The following is a 14,504-nucleotide window of genomic DNA, read 5'->3' on the forward strand; positions in this document are numbered from 1 at the left end:
ATATGGCAACTCTCTGTACCATCTTTTCAATTTTTATGTAAATATAAAATTGTTCTTAAAAATCAATTTTCATGACAGCAACTCGGGAGAAGCCCTGGCCCAAGCCTTCTTTATCAAATTTCCTAGAGGAAGATATATTAGTCAGGAAAATTATTCTAAGTACTTCACATGGAAAAATTAATATAAGGATTTGGTTCCAAAGATGTTCACAGGGTCAACAAAACCAAAAGAAAGAGGAGGTATTAGGGGGAGCAAAACAGAAAGAAGCAATCTCCAGAAACGTACAGTTGCAAAGGTTTGTGAGCTGGCAGCTCTAATCAACCCAGAAGAGAGGCCTTGATTATGGGGAGTGGACCTCTGAGAGGACGCTGCCTCCCATGGGGCTGCTCGAGTCCAGAATCACCCCACCCTTTCTGCAAATGCCAGCAAAGGCCTGCAGCCACTAGCATCAGGCAGAAGCATCTCTCTTCTACCCACTGATCTTCCACCAAAGCATCCTGTTGGCAGAACCTAACAGGAAGCCAGAAGACACAGTGTGCACCTCCTGAGCCTCAGCAGAGCTCAGAACATGGTACAGAAGAGCAGGTGGATGCCAAGAGATACTGGTGAATAGTTAGCAAACAAAGTAACCCTTGACAGGGCATGAATGATTCCTAGTTGGTAATTAACACACAAGGTCTTTCAGGATCTTATCTTTTAAATTTTTTTTTTAATACCTTTGCTTCTTGTTCTCTGTTCCTCTACCCAAAGGTGCCCATCATTCCTTATGGAGCCTTTTCTTCCCAGGCTATTTCCTGAGGATGTCTATGCCCAAATATGATACATCCGAATCCTACACATCCTTTCAAATTCAGCTCAAATAGCTCCTGCTCTGCAAAGCTTTCCCTCACTCACTGTTCTCACCTGGAAGCAAACATGTGATATATTTTTTTAAAAGTAAACACTGCCCATTTTCACAGTATGAATACTTTCACAAGAATGTTGCTAATAGCAAGTGCTTGTGAGCCTGTACCACCTGGTCTCTGCATGACAAGTGACATTCTACAGCCTGGAAGCATGTTTCCTTCTTGCGAAGTTCCTTAGCCATTTATTCAGCTCTATCCCAGAGTGAGCACTCAACACATCCCACCATTGAGGGAGATGTAGAAAGGTGTAGGCAGCCAGGGCAAGATGGCCAGTAAGGAAGTCGGTGGGGGGGCAGGGCCAGACCAAAGGAGCATGGAGAGAGTCTTTCAATGAGGTCAACTTCTTGGGTGATGAAAGTGCTTGTGTATACAAGCAGGAGACCCAATCAGACAGATACTTCCATACTGTATTCCTAAGCAGGGGATCCAACAGAAAAACTAACATAGATACGTGGACAGGAACAAGAGCACTATTGAACAATAATCAGGAGAGGGTAGATCGGGGAGGAGACAAGGAAAGAAGGAAATTCCAGTGACCAGAAAAAGGCCCCTTCTCTTTAAAGAAGTCTGTGACTGTCACTTTGGCAATATGCCTCTCATAGAAAGGGTCCTCACACAGGGAAAGCTGTGGCTTAGACCCCCAGCCCTGAAATCCCAGCTACGTGAATGGTAACAAACTAGACATCTACCAGTTGCTTAGAGGCTCAGGTTCTCCATCTAATAAAGGCAGCAGCAAAGTAAATTAAAACAGCCATTAAGAAAAATAGTATGGGGGCTGGGGATGTGGCTCAAGCAGTAGTGCGCTCGCCTGGCATGCATGCGGCCTGGGTTCGATCCTCAGCACCACATACCAACAAAGATGTTGTGTCCGCCGAAAACTAAAAAATAAACATTAAAATTCTCTCTCTCTCTCTCTCTCTCTCTCTCTCTCTCTCTCTCTCTCAAAAAAAAAAAAGAAAGAAAGAAAGAAAAGAAAAAAGAAAAATAGTATGGAGATTCCTCAAAAAATTAAACAGAACTATCACATGATCCAGCAATTCCGATTTTCTTATATGCCCCAAAGGATTAAAAGCAGGGTCTTGAAGAGATATTTGTACAAATATCTCTTCAAGACCCATACTCTTGGCAGTATTATTTGCAGTAGTCAAAAGATAGAAGCAATACAAGTATCCAGTGACACAAGAATAGGTAAGGAAATTGTGGTGTTTACATATTTCTTTAAAAGAAAGCATACCATTTGGCACAATGTAGATAAACCTGGAAGATACTAAGAGTGAAATAAGCCAGGCACAAACAGACAAACACTGCATGATACTCAGTAATCTAAAAAAGTTGAACCCATACCAGTAGAGAGGAAAACTGTGATTACCAGGTGCTGAGGGGTACAGGATTTGGGGTCTGGGAATTCAAAGGATAGAAAATTTAACTAAGACAGGAGGAGTAAATTCAAGAGATCCATTATACAACACAGTGACTATAGTTAGTAACAATATACTGTAAACTTGAAAATTGTTGAGTAGATATTACATGTTCTCATTACAAAATTAAGTATACAGGGTACAAGAGATGTTAATTTGCTTGTTTTAGCCATTCTATATTTCATCCTGTATTCCATAAGTATATACAATTTTTATTTATTAATTTAAAATTTAATTTAACAAAGAATGCTACTGACGAACCCAGCCTTATTCCATCTTAAGATTGGGATTCATCTCATCACAAAGTCATGAAAAGTTCATTTCTGTTTTACTATAAAATACTAAGATTTCTATTTGGTCTTACCATAATTTGATGTCTTAAAAATTTGTTTGAAATTCCTGCCCATGCTCTGAACTCACCCATGCCTGGCTCTCCTTGACCAGATAACAACCCTCCCTAAAAGCTTAGTGGCCCCTCATAAATTCTCCTTGACCAGATAACAACCCTCCATAAAACCTTAGCAGTCCCTTATAAATTCTGATATTGGAATCTCAATTTACTCCCTACCTTGAAATGTTAAGCTATGTAGATCATTAACTTGCTATCTACCTTTGTAATTTGCTTGCCAGAACCCTGTTAGCTGTAAGTTCCCAAGACACCCCTCTTTGTAACTTTTTGTGCTATAAAAACTTTTTTCCCAGTGAGCTGTCCCTGTTCTCTAGACAGGCTTCGGGTGAGACAGTCACTGGCCAGCTCTCTTGTGTACACAATGTAGGCTTGCTTTAATTTGATTTAAAATTGGAGTTGGTGGTCTTTTCTTTGCATGGGTTCAACAGCTACTATCTAAAAAAGGATAGTGGCAACAAAGAAACTCTATCCCATAGAGAGTTACAAGAATTAAATGTGATAAATTGCAAAAGTTCCGGGTGTAATAGTCCCTGGAACATTGTTGAAATTTAATAAATGTTAGTTTTTCTCTTTTCCTTTGATTTTTAACACTTCAGAAGAAGAGCCATATTATGATTCATTTTTTAATTAGCATGAGTGTGAAGAGCACTGCCTTTTAACTAGTAATTGCTTTAAAATATTGTTGTTAACAGATCCATGGGAAGAATGGAGGGGGTTGACAGCAAGGGCAACGTGGGGGTAGGGATGTGAACCCAGAATCTGTTCCAGAATGTGGAGGGCTAGGATGAGACAGGGAAGCTCAGGGGTATCGACCGGGTGCTGTCTAAGGCCAAGGAGAGCTTGGAGGGTCTCTTTGGCAGCTCTTTCCTCAGGCCTTCTGATCTTACCGGGGCCACACTTACTCTGGCTTATGCCTGAACTCTGGCTGAGTTCCTTGGGATACCAACAGTCTTTCAGATGGCAATGACAACAGCAGCTACTTTAGTAGCAGCCCGTAATGGGATTTCCACAGGATTCATCCAAGGAGGCAGAAGTTGGTAATAGTGTCTGACAGCATGAAAAACACTCAACTAGGAAGATTGGATTTAAAGAGTTTTGTGCAGAAATAAAATGTATTTCAGTTTCTGGTCTACCTGAACTAATACATACCTATAAATTAAACCCCACTTACAAACTATATGCTTACAATTTGCTAGAATCTTCAGTCTAATTTTTCTGGCAGGACAGGTGCCAACAAAGTCTTTTCCTCCATCTCTGCTCCTTAGTTTTAATATAAAAAACACCAGATCATAGAATGGGAGGTGATCAGGACCACCACCTATTCTAGATACTTCTCTTTTCAAAAACCATAGATCTAACAAACCCCAGATGTCCAGTGATGAGGAAAGGAAGATTCACAGACAAAAACTAATTTGTTCCAAAAAGGTCTGCTCTGGGACCTGATCACTCTGGGACCCAGGCCTCTGGCTCCCATGCCAAGTGTTTCTTCACCTGGCAGCCTCTTTGGACACCTCAGACACAGGGAACTGGGCTTCTTGCAAGGAGGCAGCATGGATAATAGCAGGGTGGTTCTGCCCTTATGGGAATTTGCTCAGCTTCTTTCCTCAATCCAATGATACTCAACGTTCATGGGGAGGGATCCAATGGGGGAATGTTGCATCAGAATCCCAGAAGGACAGGATTTGTGCTCCGTAGTGCCAAGACACAGAGAAGTGAGGGACATGGTGAATGCCTCTCAGTGGAGAGAAGCACAGTGGAGACTTTCACCCTGCCTGCTACAGGGCTTGAGGTGCCACTGTCTGTACAAGCTCAGTTGAGACAGGGGTCCTTGATTTACTATAGAGAGGTCTGTGAGGAAGCTCCTGGCTTGGCTGGCCATGGGGGTGGCCTAGTTACTGGCAGATGCTGATCTCACTGTGACTAACACTGATCCAGCCCCTAATAACTGGGGAGGAGACTCATGGTCTCAGTCAGGAATAGGACTAGGCACTAGGCAGCTGTTGGTTGAGCATATGTTGGGACTTTCATCATCTGTGCAGTGTGACAGTATCGCAGGCTCTGTGTCACACCTATACTGGTGACTTATGACACACAGCACCAAGGTAAAAGGCCTGTGCACTGATGTACTCTGTGAATAGAATTGAGGCCTGTCTATGGCCAGGATGAGAGGACCTGGAAGGCTGAGCTCAATGGCAGTGGGACAGAATCAAGGTGGATGCTGGTCTCAGGGCAAGACATACCGACTGCACACAGTGCAGGCTTCCCTGCCAGGTGGAGACTTTCATATCCTGAGTAGACTGGGCTGCCCAGAACACCTGCTGCCAACACCACCTTCTTTCCTTCTCTGTGAGAAGCTGGAGAGGTGGAGAGTGATGGGGACCTCCACTGGGATGGAAGGCTCAAGACAGAGGCTGCCCAGAACACCTGCTGCCAATACCACCTTCTTTCCTTCTCTGTGAGAAGCTGGAGAGGTGAAGAGTGATGGGGACCTCCACTGGGGTGGAAGGCTCAAGACAGGCTTGCTACAAAGGAGGCTTCCTGTGGCTATGGATCCTGCACCTCACACCTCCCCTGAGCACCACCTCATCCCTGAGGCTGGAGAGGAACTCTGAATGGCCCTGGAGCAGCCCTGAACACACACATCTGGTCATCCCCTCTGGTAGGGCAGAGCAGAGGAAAACAGTGAGAGAGGGAGCAACAGTGTGCCATGAGGGGCTACCTGCTTCTGATGAGGAAGTGGCTGTGTTTTGGCCCCAATGTCTTCATCTCTGGAGGTGTCAGAGGACTCTCTTCTGCATCTGTGAGACATGAGCTGGCAGAAACTGGTACAGTTCTATTAAGATCAGAGAAACAGATTCTGAAATAGGGGACTTATTGTTGCTCCCAGCCAAGAGCGCCTGACTTCTATCAGAGTGAAATTGGGGCATCCTGGAATCTGGCCTTCCTGAAATCATCTGGGAGAGGATTCTGAGGTGACACCATGTCAAAACTAGGGGCCACGTGTGGCACCATCACTACCAGGATTGCTCAGAATGGGGCACATTGGTGTGGACTCCATTCCCAGCCCCTTCATAAAAGTTAGGTAGCCATCTCTGAGTGGCATTTCTACTTGTCTCTAATATCCTGCATGTTCCTGGCCAATGCCACATTACCCCCAAAACAGGACCTACTTGAGCCTTTTCAGGACCTAAAACAAGTTCCTTAACCTCTTTAAATATTGGAAACAGGCAGTTATTCATAGCACCTTGGGGGAAGGGGCAGCTGTGGAGGATGGAGGACATTAGTATCTGGACATACCTGCAGACTGGTCAGAACTCAATGTGAAAACTCAAGATTCCCTCAGTTGTTGGAAAAGCCTCAGAGGGCAACTGACCTTAGATGACCCTAAACGCAGGGGAGGTGATCAAGTCCAGTGTGTCACCTGGAATGTTGGGCTCAGCAGAAGTTAGATGAGCTGAGTAAAACTAGTCTGTGCCCTGGGGACAAGACATAGTACCTGGCCAAAGCTCTGCATCTCTGGTCCCACTGAATTGTGATGCTGGCTGCAGTTGCCCTGCCATGGCCTCAGCTTACAATGGACATGTGGTTGTCAGCTGCTCCTCCATTTCTGTGATCCTTTCCTTTGCCATTTATCTTCTTTTTTAACTGATCCATCCATTGGCACCTTGCTTGTCTCATCGAACAACTGGGATGAAAGGTCCACACTGACCTGTTCTGCTGGACCTTCCTTCCCAGCCCGAGGGCCAACTCATCCTGCTCTGGGAATGGAGGCTGAGGGAAGAGGACTGAGGCCAAGCAGGGACATGGGTATGAAGCCTGGACCAGAGTCCAGAACCATGTTGTAAATATACAGGGTGATGAGCACCCCAGGAAATGAAATAAACAGACTCTTCAGCTTTGTCAGTGACACAAACTTTACTTCTACATGCAGAAGAGCACACAGGAATCAACACTGAAAACAATCATCAGAGAAAGAACTTTACTTCCAGATGCAAAAGGGAACACAGTAATCAACACTGAAAATAAGCACTCTGAGCAGGCAGTCTGCTTGGCTCTTTATCCAATAAAAAAAAGTACTTGGCTGCTACTCACTGGTTGGGGTGAACACAGGATCCTTGGTATGAACAGTTACCAAGGAAGTGAAGGCTGAGGAGGTGCAGATTTAGAAAGTCAGCCATTGTAGGGAAATGACAGTCAGAAGTGAGGGGGCAAACATGGAGTTTATGTGGTTTGGCAGATAAGACTGACAGTCTTGTTCTTTCTCAGTATTCAGGTCTGGAGGATGAGGGCCGAGGTAGTGGTTTGGACAAAACCTTTCACTAGGGTAGTAGGAGTATGGCTTTGGTGATAGAAGTCTCAACTCTCTTGAATGGTCAAAGAAACCCTGGGACACAGGTATCCTGGGTGAGCCAGATAGCACCTGTGTCAGTCCTCACATCCCAGGCAAGGACTCAAATCCCTGAAGTTGAGGCTGAGAGGGCAGGAGGTGGGTGTAGGGCAAAGAAGCAATTTGGAGGAGTGGTGTGGGACTGTGTCATGGCTTGCTTCCCTTGGCAGGGGCAGGGTACGGACACTTGGTTGCTCACTCCTGCATGGAGCACTGCAGGGCCTGTGTCTCTTCATTATACAATTCAACATAGACAACCTCATCAGAGGAAACAGATGATGTGGATGGCTAATAAAAGAGAGGCAGAGTTACCAGTTAGGCAGGAAGGGGACAAGTAGGGTAGTTCCAGATGAAGGAGAAAGAAGGTGGCCCTGCCTGCCTCAGGAGCCCTCTTCCTCTGAGCATGTGCATCAGCCTGACTTCCAAGCAACACTGTCCCTATCTTAGAGGTGACAGGCTCTCTCCTGAGGTCCCAGTTCAAGGAACGCAGTCCACTCCCTTGCTGTTTGGGTGATTCTTTCGAGGGGAGGAGGTTCATGGTGCAGTATCTGTCTGTGCTCCCTGGCTGTGGAAATGAGCCCAGAGCCATGTCTAAACCACTCATCTCCAGGGAGGAGGACTGGCATGTGGGCCCCAGGGATTTATGTGTCCTCCCTGCAGAGTTCTCAATTCTACAAGACAGAACACCATACTGTCTAGACTGGCGGGCTCTTCTGTAGAATGTTAGGCCTGAAACCCTGCCCCACTGTGAACACCCCTCAGAGCATAACTCAGAGCAGTAGGCAGGACCCTTGGGATCCAAGTGTCCCTGACTCCATAACCCTAAGCTAGTTGGGCTTCTGAATTCATGTGTGAGGCTGTTTGAAGGGAGAGAACTGGTGGGTGCAGTTGGCAAGGCTGAAAGTTAAGGGAGCGGGGCCAAGTGATGCATTCCCTGAAGCCTGATGCAACACCCCTAACCCCAGGCACCTTTTGGCAGCTACTTGGGCAGCTTGACTGGAAGTCCAGAGCCACATATTCAGTACTGACAGTGGTCTTCTCATGGGCTTATCTACTGGTGCAACAGAGAGTAGGAGCTGCTGCCCCTAGGCTATCTGATATCAAAAGGAGGAAAAGCAGCCATTGAACACTGCAGACACTGCTGTTCCCCCTATTCCTCAGGACATAGATAGCCTGGTTCAGAGAGGTGCAGTGACCTGCCCATTGTGAAACAGCTGTTTATCCATGGTCCCAGGAAGTCAGCAGGTTGTCGGTGGGCACTGTGTGTAGGGTGTCTGTGGCTGCTCTAAATCAGCTCCCCAGACCCTCCCACCAGTGGCATGAACACATCTGCAGATAGCTGGTCTTCCTCCAAACATGGAATTCACATGGCCCTGGGCAACTAGAGCAGCCAGGATCCCTCCACCACCCCTGTACTATGTCTAGGATTCTCATGGGGTCCCCTGAAATGATGCAGGTGGACCCTGTGTTCTATGACCAGATGCTGGGAAGCTGTGCCCTGTTAGCAAGGTCATCATGGAGGACTCCTTGCACTGATTGAGCTCAGTACAGATGGAGGAAGGCACCCTTGGCCTCCCTGCCTCTAGCACCACCCTGTGAAGGCAATGATCTTGCCATCTGCACCCATAAGGAACTTGTTTTCAAAAATCTCCCTCAGTTCCAGGACAGGGGCAGGAGCACAGAGCTCCAAACCAGATGCCGGGACCCTGGGGCTGAATCATCTCTGCTTCTGAGGATGCTGAGTATGTCTCCTAACCTCATGCCTCACATGAAGGGGAGATTAAGCTCGGTCCTGCCTAACTCCCCGAAACAGCAGGATGGAAGAGAGAAGGCTGTGCAGGTTCTGGGGTGGAGTGCCAATGGGAGGACCCGAGAGTCTTCCTGGATCAAGAAGATGAGAAACCCACAGAGTTGGAATGCACTTGGGAAAATCCAGTGGCAGTGGAAGGAAGGACCTCAAGGAAAATTCAGACTTAACCACAGAGAGGCAAGTTTCTCAGAAATTAGATGACAGGATGTCCCCTGCTATGTGTGTGACCTGGCTTCCTCCTGCCTGTCCCTGTTGGACCCCAGGGACAGCAAAACACTCTCCAAAAAAATCCCAGAAACCAATCCCACATGTGATACAGCTGTTTTATGGTGATATGAACATATATACAGCATTCAGAATCTGTTTAACCGTCCCCACCACAATGTAGGTTTGCCTGAAGACAGTTGTTCTGTGCCACTGCACACACGTTTCTCCTTAGCTCCACTCACCAAATGATAGTGCATGTTTACAGCCATTCTCAACACCTGCATATCCCTGCCAACATACTTGAATTATCAGCTGAGGTTTGTAGCTTTATGCATTCATGATTAGGCCCCAGAGCTATAGATACACAGCAGCCAGGCAAAGCCATGCTTCTGGCTCCTTCCCTAAAGCCCTATGTGTCTATAATCAGATCTGATCTTACAGCTCTGTGCATTAACAAACTAGGTCCCACCGCATAGGCACTCTTTACCAGCTCTGGCTTCTGTCTTTGGTCCTAGCTATTCCTTACCACTTCCCTGCCCACAGTTACTCCTCTCTACAATGCATATGCCTGCAGCTGACACTACACAAAAGTGTGCACATTGCCTGGCCCACACATCTCTCACCTTTTCTGGTCCCCTCTACATGGACCTAGAGGCACTATTGATGATCTAGCTGGTCCTCATAACAACTCTAGATTTCCCATAGCTTTAGCCATTAATGACCATGAAGGTTCTCATGTCACCAACAGTTATGCCATCTAAAAGAGAAGCAATGCATCCTTCAAACTCAGATAACAAAGTTGGTGTTCCATGCCACTAGACCAGTGCTATACCAGGTCAGTATGTCCTTCCATACTGCTCTGCACACAAAAAAATGGAAGCACAACATAACAGCTAGGTTAAAATCAAATCAGTTCAATGAAGAAAGTTTACACCAGGAGCCAACCCATGACACCCACCCTGTTTCAGGCACAGATAACTTCCTATTCCTCTTAGAATAAAGCTAAAAATACTCACCATGGCCCACAGTCCCCATGACCAGGCACTGATCTCCCTAATCCCTTTGTACCATCCCTTGACTTTGATCCCCCCATTAGGGTCTATGGCTTTATTTCATATTCCTGCACCTGCTCCAATGCCTCTGGTACCACCTTGCTCCTTACAAGTTTGGACCCACTCTTCCTGCCATTGCAGGATAATGAAGCCTCACTCAAAACCAAGCCAGTTTTGGACCCCTGAACATTGAACACCTAGTTCATGTCCTTTATAGAGCCTTATTCAGTGTGTTTATTGCACTTAATTTGTTTTATGCCTAAATATTCACTGAAATGAAGGAGACCAAACATACTATCTTGGAAACTGTTCTAACCTTCAAAACTGACTTGCACTTTGGTCTCCAGGACTCAGTCAAATTTGAAAAATGAGTGAATAGATGCATGGAGACACTCAGGGCTTCTCTGCTTCTCTAGGCTTTCAGGTCAGGACCTCCACATATGGCCCACACCAGCCAGTATCCCCGGTCTCTCAATCTCCCTTGATAAGCTTATTCATTGGGCAGAATCATTTTTGGCAAGTCATTTTTTTTTCTTTTTAAGAGATGAGCACCATACCCAGGTTCTCATACATGCTAAAGCACTCTACCACTAAGCCATATACCCAACACCTGTGTCAAAGCTTTTAAACAAAATAAGATTACTATAAAATGGTCTGGTTTTGGTGGGAGTTTGAGGAGGTGACAATTGTAGGGAGCCAAAGATGGAAGACAGAGTTTGTGGTGGCAAGTAAAAGGCCTTGTGAGGACCACACTCCACACTCTTCACACTACTGTGGTTTTGGGCAACCTTTCTGTACCATGCCCACCCAAAAAGTAAAACCTGACAGCCTGGCCTCTTCAGAACTAAATAAATCACATTAATCAGATAGACCAAATAGACATCTGTGGACTGTTTAATCCTTCAATAATGAATTCATTTGCTTCTCCCTGAAACAATGACCATTCTTTAAAATATTTCATATTGCCATGTGTGGAGGAACACACCTGTAATCCCAGTGGCTCTGGAAGCTAAGACAGAAGGATTTCAAGTTCAAAGCCAGTTTCAGCAATGATAAGGTGCTAAGCAATTCAGTGAGCCCATGTATATAAATAGGGCTGGGGAGGTGGTTCAAATGTCAAATGCCTCTGAGTTCAATCCCTGGTACCAATAAAAAAATAATATTTGGGGGTACAAGGTAAATACAAGAAATAGAGATATTTTTTTGCACCCAATCAGATCATAAAAGAAAGAAATAAGAAGTTAGTAACAAGAAAAGAAACAGAAATCATTTAAAACCTGGAGGTTAAAATATACCTCTCTGGATTAGGATTGGATCACAGATAAGTTCAGGGGAGAAAAAATTTCATAAATAATTGGGAACAGGGATACAATACATCAAAATCCATTGGGTAATTAACACCCATAAATCAATTACATATATCAATGGAAAATGAACTGAAAGTGAAATTAGGAAAAATATCCCATTCACAATAACCTCATATAAATTAAAATACTTTGGAATATATAAAACAAAAAATATGAAATATTTCTACAATGAAAACTACAGAACATTGAAGAAATAAATTAAAGAAGACCATAGAACATGGAAATATCTCTCATGTCCTTGATAGGCAGAATTAATATTGTCAAATTAACCATACTACCCAAAATGCTATACAGATTCAATGCAATTCCTTTAAACTTGTTCTCAGCATAAGAAACATAATATGAAAAGAAAGCCTACTCAACAGGAGAAAATCTTTACCACATTCACCTCAGATATAGCATTAATCTTCAGTATATATGAATAATTCAAAAACTTTACAATAATAATAATAATAATAATAACAACAACAAAAACAACAAGAACAACAACCCAATCAGTAAATGGACCAAGGATCTGATCAGACACTGCACAGAAGAAAAAAAAAGACAATAAATATATGAAAAAAGTTCATCTCTAGTAATTACAAAAAAGCAGTCAAATCTACATTGAAATTTCATCTCATTCCACTTAGAATGGCAATTATCAAAAATACAAACAACAATAAATGTTAGGGGGATGTAGAAAAAAGTTACACTCATACCTTGCTAGTAGGGAGGCAAATTTCCAAATTATCACTATGGAAAGTAGTAAGGAGATTCCTCAGAAAACTTGGAATTTACCCAGTTCGCCCACTTCTCAGTTTATACCCAAAGGATTTAAAGTCAGTATACTACAGTGATGCAACCACATCAATGTTACAGCAAAACTATGAAACCTATCTAAGTACCTTTCAACAGATGAATGAATGAAAAAAATGTGGTATACATACACAACCAGATATTACTCAACCTTAAAGAAGAATGAAATTATGGCATTTGGTGGTAAATGAAGGAGCTGGAGAATACCATGCTTAACAAAATTAGCTAATCCCAAAGAACCAAAGGCCGAATGTTTTCACTGATTGTCAGATACTAATTGACAATAAGGGTTGGGGTTCCTAGGGAAGAACAGAGGTACTGTGGATCAGGTAGAGGGGAGTGAAAGGAGGGGAAGAGGAATGGAGGTAGGAAGAATAGCAGAATGGATCTGACATAATTACCCTATGTGCATATATGAGTACATTACCAGTATGAGTCTACATCATGTACAACCAGAAGAATGAGAATTTACACTCCATTTATGTATGATGTGTCAAAGTATATTCCACTGCCATGTACAACTAAATAGAATGAATAAAAACTGCTTTAGAACTCAGGAAAAAAACATATATCAAATAACTGGAAAAGATTAAAAGGTGTATCAAAGATGAAAGCAGCATTAGAAATCACCTGATCCAATCAACCTATTTCATTAATGAAGTAACTTATTACTTTACTAACATATTCCCAACCAGAAGAAATGGAGAAATTCAAATAATTTATCAAAATTATACTACATATAGAATTATAGTTCACATGTCAAAAATACTGTGATACAGACAATGAGAATAAAATTTTATAAGATGAAGGTAATCCTCAAACTGCAGACATTTTTCTGGCTTAAAATTGGCACTCATGCTTCTCAAGGAAAAACATACTATTCCACAACAAGGATGAAAGATCACCCATGAGGATCACAGCAGGCACATAGGAGGAAACTAAAGTTGGAGGGGAATGAGAAAGGAGGACTGTGCTATTACTATCATCAATATGATGGACTAATTCTAGATTCCCTGTGTGCCTAATTCTAGGAATCCAAAAAGAGGTGAGATAATATGGAAGATTATTCAGCCATAAAAAGAATTAAATTATGTCATTTGCAGGAAATGGGTGGAGACCATAATATTAAACAAAATAAGTCAAACTTAGAAGGTCAGGGATCATATGCTTTCTCTCCTATGTGCAAGCTAGACAGGAAAAAGAAAAAGAAAGGTGAGGGGATGACCTCAGGAAAATCAATGGGAAATAATTTTTTAAAAAACAAGGGATGGGAGGTAGGCAGGGAGAGGAGAAGTGCTGGGAAGCAATACTGGCCAAATTATATTGTTAAATTTTATGTATGTATAAATATGTAACAAAAAATCTTGTTATGTACAACTATAATGCACAAAATTGAAAATGTGGAAAGAAAAATAAAAGCCAGTCTGAACTGATTATTTCTCAGCTTAAAAATCTACAAATATCTATAATCATTTTATGTCCCTCTGTCTCTTGGAAGCCATATTCCATACATATACATGTATGTATAAATATTTCTGCATATATGTATATTACTATACTAAATATATGCATAGATAGATGGATAGATATGGATAGATAGATATATAGATATATAACAACACTCAAGACTCACAAAAGAATTCAACCTCTTCATAAACAGGATGAGCCCCTGGCTTCAAACGCAGACCCACTTAATTAAAGACAGGATGATCCATGCCCTTTATATAATGGCTTGTGGTTTTCTAAATTAAGTGCTTTTTGGTTGGGTCCTTCTATTTATTTTAACCCCATTTTGAAATCCTTACAGAAACATACATGTCCTAAAACAGAAAGGGATAGACAACCTTTCCAATCTTGAAAGTTAAAAATATAATACTATTATATATTTATATACTATAATGCTATTATATATTTTCTAGCATCCAAAATACTGGTAAATGCAAAGTATGTACTAAAGAAGAGCTTTCTGCATAACAAAGAAATAAGAATCAAAAATAGAAAACTAAAAAAGTAACTTTACCCATATGCCTTATAAAGGCAACATAAAAATATTACTTACATATCAAAATATAGAAGTTATGGTAGCTTATAGTTATAGGTATCTAATTATATTAGCCTTTACTCCCTGCTGAAGAGCATTTATGTTTCAAG

General features: G+C 42.7%; 1 pseudogene; it reads left to right on the top strand.

Annotated features, from left to right (window-relative positions):
- Positions 1–5,439: 5,439 nt before the first annotated feature.
- LOC144252687 (leucine-rich repeat-containing G-protein coupled receptor 4-like) overlaps positions 5,440–14,504 on the top strand; it is a 43,739-nt pseudogene continuing 34,674 nt past the window's right edge.

This window comes from Urocitellus parryii, unplaced genomic scaffold, assembly GCF_045843805.1.
Source record: "Urocitellus parryii isolate mUroPar1 unplaced genomic scaffold, mUroPar1.hap1 Scaffold_53, whole genome shotgun sequence".
Lineage (NCBI taxonomy): Eukaryota > Metazoa > Chordata > Mammalia > Rodentia > Sciuridae > Urocitellus > Urocitellus parryii.